The sequence below is a fragment of the Sciurus vulgaris genome (assembly GCF_902686455.1).
Source record: "Sciurus vulgaris genome assembly, chromosome: 4".
Lineage (NCBI taxonomy): Eukaryota > Metazoa > Chordata > Mammalia > Rodentia > Sciuridae > Sciurus > Sciurus vulgaris.
In genome coordinates this window covers 131,315,105-131,322,230 of record NC_136464.1, presented here as the reverse complement: position 1 = coordinate 131,322,230, position 7,126 = coordinate 131,315,105, and positions in this window count along the sequence as shown.

Below are 7,126 nucleotides of genomic sequence, written 5' to 3'. Positions count from 1 at the left end.
TACTTATCACTGTTTTGCTGAGAAAAAGATGACAGAAATATCAAATAATCTTACATCTTAAATTCTGATTTATTAAAAAAAGACCATCTCTGCTTCTCAATTAAAATATAATTAATTTGAGGAAGAGCATACATTTTGGCCCCAATGAAAGTAAAAATATCCAGATCTTCATTTATATTTTTAAATTTCACATGGGAGCTTGGTTTGCAAAAATGAATAACAATTATGTTGCTACTGCCACTATATTTTGTAAAATATCAATTATGGAATTTCAAAGGAATGATTTACAAGTTATTTGTTCAGCTGTTAGAATTTATTTTATGTCAAATAAGCATTCTAGGGTTAATATCTTCATGTGTTGATTTATGTCTGGGGAAAATATTTTAATATTTTGAACATGTGTCAGAACAAGTAGAAGTTTGTGATTTATTGTTATCTATCTTTTTATGGTTTTTATCTTTATCTTATAGTTTTTTGTCTTGCCTATTAGATGTCAGAGAAAAGCAATGATTAATATTGAAAATATTCATAGCTATTTTCCAACAAAAAGAGTGATCTCTAGTAATTTGTGTACCTTGTTTTATTATTTCTGTATTTCCAAAGTATAAATGTAGCAAAGGAGAGAAAATTGTTTTGATTTTTTTTTTTCTTTTGGGGAGGTATGAGTGATTTTTACATCAAACACAAATCCAAAAATTGTAAGTCTGTTTTCTTCATTAGACCTTCTTCCCAACTCCCACTGCAACAACAACAAAAATATCAGAAACCTTTAAGCAAGTTTGGTACATCTTTGGGATCTTATTTTACAACAGTGGAGTATGATAATACTTTACTTGTGAATCAAGGTTGTCATCTAGTGGTGTATTCAAATAGTGCATCATTTTGAATTAGCTACCCAATAATCTTCAGCTTTTTAAAGCAAGAGCTTAAAGACAAATCTTTGTGTGTATGTATGTGCAGAAAAATTAGTATCATAGGTTAGTAAAATCATGAAAATAATATGCATTTGCACATAAAAGAAATCATAAAAACTAAACACTGAAAAATAAAAATTTAAACGTAGCTTATTATTGAATAAAATAGATCTATATTAAATATGGTTTGTTAGATTAAGATCAATAGGGCTCGGGACATAGCTCAGTTGGTAGAGTGCTTGCCTTGCAAGTACAAGGCCCTGGGTTCAATCCTCAGCACTGAAAAAAAAAAAAAAAAAGATCAATAACAAAAGTTCATACTTAGAGGTACTTTAAATAATACATAATTTTATTTGTTGATTCATTTATATATAAGCCATTGGAGTACCTTAAATTGTAAGCTAGTGTTGATTCAGATCCTTTTTGTAAGGATAAAAATTGTTGGAATAAAGATTGTGGCATTCATTTTGAGAGAGTAGACATCTACATAATGATGACAAGAAAAAAAGAAAATGATAGTGATGGAAAAGGTACTTTGTTGTTAAGGGAAATGAAATGAAAGACTTTTTCTTTTTTTTCCATTTTCCACCATTAGTTGTAGTAGCTCCTCCTCTGAATTACCTTTAGTGGAATTATGATCCTATTTTCTGGGTTAGAGATAGAAATTTCGGCATGGAATCCCATGGATTCATTCAATTTATTGCTGGTATTCCAATTTATATTCTTGTCTGTGATCTCCCCCCAATGTTTCTATAAACTGTATGGAATATATTGATTTCATCTATACAAGGTTTTCTAAAGCGTATTTTGTGCCCAAATTCTTATTACTTGTTACCTTTCTAATCTTATTACTCAATATGGATAAATACTATATTTTCCTAAGTTATATTCAAACATAGGAAGTTTTAAACATTTCCTTCTGCTCTAGAGGAGGGAATCACATTATATCAATGTCTCTTGGTCAGTACAACAATAGCTTATGAGAAGAATAGGATAACCAAAATTCTGACAGGTATATTACAATCCACTTGAATAGTGGAGATGGAAACAATCTAAATAGAGTGATTATTGTATGGGCAATTTAAAAATGTTCTTTTATTTAATGTTTTCATAATTTATAGCTTAGAGCTTCCATATCTGCTGAGATCAAAAATACCTTTTAACATATGAGTTTTTTTTTTTTTTTTTTTTTGAGTGGGGATTGAACCCAGAGGTGCTCTACCACTGAGCCACATCCCCAGCCCTTTTTTGTATTTTGTTTAGAGACAGGGTCTCACTGAATTGCTTAGGGCCTCACTAAGTTGCTGAGGCTGAACTCTTGATCCTCCTGCCTCAGTCTCCTGAGTGACTGGGATTACAGGTGTGTGTCATGGTACCCAGCTAACATAAGAGGTTTTTGATTGTGTTGATTTAGTCTCATCTGTTCCCACATTAGCTTGGGTAATTGGGAATTAGTTTTCTTTATTTTCTTTGTGGCTAAGCAGGAATTCATATACTAAATTCTCATTCTGGTATTTTGATATCATAAGGGGCTAGTATTTGCTAGTTTGGCAGCACATGTAGATCAGAGAACCCCAAGACCACATGCAGCCATTTGGTTTAAGGTTTTATTCAAAGACAATTAAGACCTCTGTGTCACTGTCCAGATATCTGCTTTATTTTACTTTTATAAAGTCCAATCCATTTGGGAATAATGTTTCAGTGGTTTGTCTCAGTGACATTTTTTTCCTGTGTAATCAGCCTAGTTTATATTAGTGTGTACTAACAGATTCTCTCTTTATTTTAGAAATTCAGGTCTGAGTTCAGGTTTAGATGAACATTCATTTTTTTCAGAGGGTGATGATTGAAGGAGAAGAAAACTTTACTGTTTGCTTTTATGACTCAGTTTCTGGCCAGTTGAAGAAAACTTTACTGTTTGCTTTTATGGCTCAGTTTCTGCCCAGTTAGGACATTTTTCTACCTTAAATATTTTGGTAGTCTGAAGTCAGGCACAGCATATTCTCTGAGACTCAAGACACTGAGACAGGAGGATTACAATTGCCAGCCTCAGCAATTTAGTGAAACCCTCAAAAATTTAGTGAGACTGTGTCTCAAAATTAGGGAAAAAACCAAGATAAAACAAAACAATAAAACCACAAAGGACTAGGGATATAGCTCAGTGGTAAAGTGCTGCTAGATTCAATCCCCAGTACCAAAGAAGAAAATAAATTATTTTCTTTTTGATAGTCTGACATCTGAAGTATGGGTGGATTTTCTATATACATTCAATTTATAAAATATTTTGGTCAAAGACTGACCTAAATGATTTTCACATCTTTTAGTCTGATGTACCCAACTCTATATTATTAAGAAATTTGTCATAGGCATAATTGTGTTCTTCCCTACCCTAGTGTCATAAAAAATGATGTAAAAGATACCTTTTGCCTGAAAAGGAAGTTGACTATGAAGGTTGCATTGTTGAGAGACATTTAAGAACACTGTATGTCAGAAGCAACTTGGAAGTGAACAAGAACAAACAAGTAGGTAAACAGATGGATTTAGTAGGCACAGTGTGTATGCCACATGCAGGCCGAAACCTGTTTTGTTTGACTTGTATATTGCCTTTACAAAAACCTAAAAGCTGAAAGTCAGATCTGACAATAACTTCTTTACCTGTCCTCCTGAAGATAGGCAACTGAAGCTGTATTATGACCGCCTCATTTAGTTGGAGCATGTATTTGTAGTTTGCCTTGGCCTCTTGGTTTTGTATGTGGCAGAACCAGTGAATAAAAGTTGGGAATTTTTACCTGTTTTCATATGGATCAAAGGATTTTTGGCTATATATTTTTTCCTTACTGGTAGTAAAGGGTGGTAATGGAGACCCACTATCTGAAACTAATAAATGAGTTTAAAGCGATCTTCCTTGTTTTATTCTGATTGAAATTCTTCAACTGTGATTTGCACGTGCCTGTTTTATATGCCAAGTAACTTTCGAAGATAAAGTGAAGACAGCTGTGGTTAGTGGCACTTGGGCTATGTAATCCTTCTTGTTGAATTCATTGTCTGTAATAAGAAAAAGTTTACTCACTCCCCAAATCTTTCTTCTGAAGTTAAACAAGTTGCTCATAATTACTAACTCAATGACTAAGAATTTTAACATCTTCTCTCTATGAAAAAAGGAAGTGTTTTCTAAAGTTAACTTTACAAAAAATTTTTGAGCACCTATAAACACTGGTGATTTAAAACTGAAGTATTTGAAGGTAAAATTAGTGTGAAAATTTAGCTCTTTAGTCATTAAAATGTATTCAGATGGACTTTTGTACTTCAAAATAATATTGAGGGGTTTTATAATACTACTGTTCCATAAATCTCTGTTAGAGGAGGGAACGTGTGCTTTTGCTGGATGTTTTAGTAAACAAGAACTCCCTAGGGTCTGTTTCTTCTTTAGGGTTCATATCCTTGGATTTTTCTTAAAGTTGGCTCAGAGGAACTGATTATAATTCTCTTCCCTTGAGTTCTATTGGGCAGGTGTGCACAGGGACCATGTCTGTTGTGCCCGATTGAATTTTCAATTTCTTTTTTCCTGATGACGTCAATTAAAGGCGATAAATCTTGTGTTGTTTTGTTCTTTCAGTTACTATGTTCTTGGTGCATATTGAAGCAGATTTTGACATTTACTTTAATCACTTTTTATTCATTTTAAATATTGGAGTGTTAAATGTTTATAAAAACAAAAAAATAATTTGTAAATTACAAATTATGTTTAGTTTAGGTTCAGTTCTTTTGCAAAAATAGTTCAGTATTTACAGAAGAATCACTAACATGTTAGGAAAATCTGTAAAATGGATGTCCTGTTCCTTGTAATTAGAATAAAGTGAGAGGTTTCAAAATATGAAGTTTTCAAATATGAAGGATGAAGAAGGAAGAAATTTGAGATTGAACCACAGTTTATAGTTTATTATATTCAGGAAACCTTATATTGGCATTATTTGAAAGCCATCAGATGACATTTTACTTACACAAAGCCAAATTTCCACCCCAGTACAGCCTCTGCCTTTAGAATTTTTGTTAGATAGACTTTCCCTTTTATATTTCTTAGTGATGGGTATTTTTTTTTTTTTTTTTTTTTTGGTACTGGACATTAAACTCAGGGGCACTCAACCACTGAGCCACATCCCCAGCCCTGTTTTGTATTTTATTTAGAGTTAGGGTCTCATTGAATTGCTTAGGGCTTTACTAAGTTGCTGAGGCTGGCATTGAACTCTCAATCCTCCTGCCTCAGCCTCCCAAGCAGCTGGGATTACAGGTGTAAGCCACCGCCCCTGGCTAGTGGTGAATATTTTCAATGACATAATATCTCTTTAAGGGTACAAAGAAAAATATGAATTTTTCATCCTGTTCTATCAGAAATAGTAAACAAACCAGAAATCTGTGTTCAGTAGTCTTTCTCTAATGCCTGTAGTGGACACACTTTATAGTACAGAACAAAATTATGTGTAGTCTTAAGAAAAAAATTTTGGTTAATTTTGATTTCAGATAGTATTAATCCATTTATTTCATTTAACAGGTTATCTTTCAGATGAAGGCACTGGAGTTTGCAGAAGTTCTGACAAAGTCAATATAAATGATATCATCCTGATTGCTCTCAATGTAGGTTATGTTTATTAATTTATAAACACTTTTAATCTGAAAATAATATTAATGGAAAACATCTCATAAACTGGATTTTATGATAAAAAAGAGACTATCTTTCATTTTCTTACATGTTTTAAATTATAGTGATGTTTGTTGAATTTGGTAATCTCTTAATAGCCAATTACTAACATCTATTATACAGAAGACAATGAAAAGGGAAAAAAGTATTGTCAATGTTCCTGTTTTATTCCTACTTTTTTAACCCAGTGATTATTCATAGAATTTCATAACATTTACAGTAGCTATATAAAAACTGACCACTCATTAAAACACCTTGCCATATTAGTTTGCATGGACATTTTAGCTAGGTTATAGCCCTTTGATAGTTGTATTTATTGTTTTTAAATAAAATTTCCTGATGATAAAATACTTGTAAAACATTAGAGAAAATACAGAAAAGAAAAATAAGAAAACTAAACCTATTATAATTACTATTAACATTTTAATTAATATTTTTCTCTCCAGTGCATTCCTCCCACCTATCTATGTAGGTATATCTTTTCCAGTATTAGATTGGCTTTTTTTTTGGGGGGGGGGTACTGGGGATTGAACCCAGGGCCTTGTGCTTGCAAGGCAAGCACTCTACCAACTGAGCTGTATCCCCAGCCCCCATAGATTGGCTTTTTGAGAAATTTAAAAATTGTTTGAAAAAAATGTAAGTAGTTATCCCTCTGGTAGTTTCTTCATGTTGCTTTCCAATAAACAATCTATTATCGATCAATTTTTTTTTAGACCAGAGACCCTGCACCAAATAGAAGAAAAAGTAACCCAAATCTTCACATGTTGGCTTAGATCAGACTTCCTTAACAAGACTCCCAGAGCGCAAGAAATGAAAGCAATAATCAATACATGGGATAAATTCAAACTATAAAGCTTTTTCTCAGCAAAGGAAACATCAATAATCTGAAAAGAGAGCCTACAGAGTGGGAGAAAATCTTTTCCACATATACTTCAGATAGAGCACTAATCTCCAAATTTATAAAGAACTTAAAAAACTTTGCACCAAAAATAAAGAACCCAATCAAAAAATGGGCTAAGGAACTGGACAGACACTTTACAGAAGAATAAATACAGGTGATTAACAAATATAAGAAAAAGTGTTCAACATCTCTAGTAATTAGAGAAATGCAAATTAAAACCACCCTAAGATTTCATCTGACTCCAATTAGAATGGCTATTATCAAGAACACAAGCAATAATAAATGTTGGCGTGGATGTGGGGAAAAAGGCACACTCATACATAGCTGGTGGAGTTGTAAATAGGTGCAGCCACTCTGGAAAGCAGTATGGAGATTCCTCAGAAAACTTGGAATGAACCCACCTTTTGACCCAGTTATTCCACTCCTCCGTTTATACCCAAAGGACTTAAAATCAGCATACAACAGTGATTCAGCCACATCAATGTTCATGGCTGCTCAATTCACAATAGCTAGATTGTGGAACCAACTGAGATGCCTTTCAGTTGATAAAGAAACTGTGGTATATATACACAATGGAATATTACTTAACCCTAAAGAAGAATAAAATTATGGCATTTG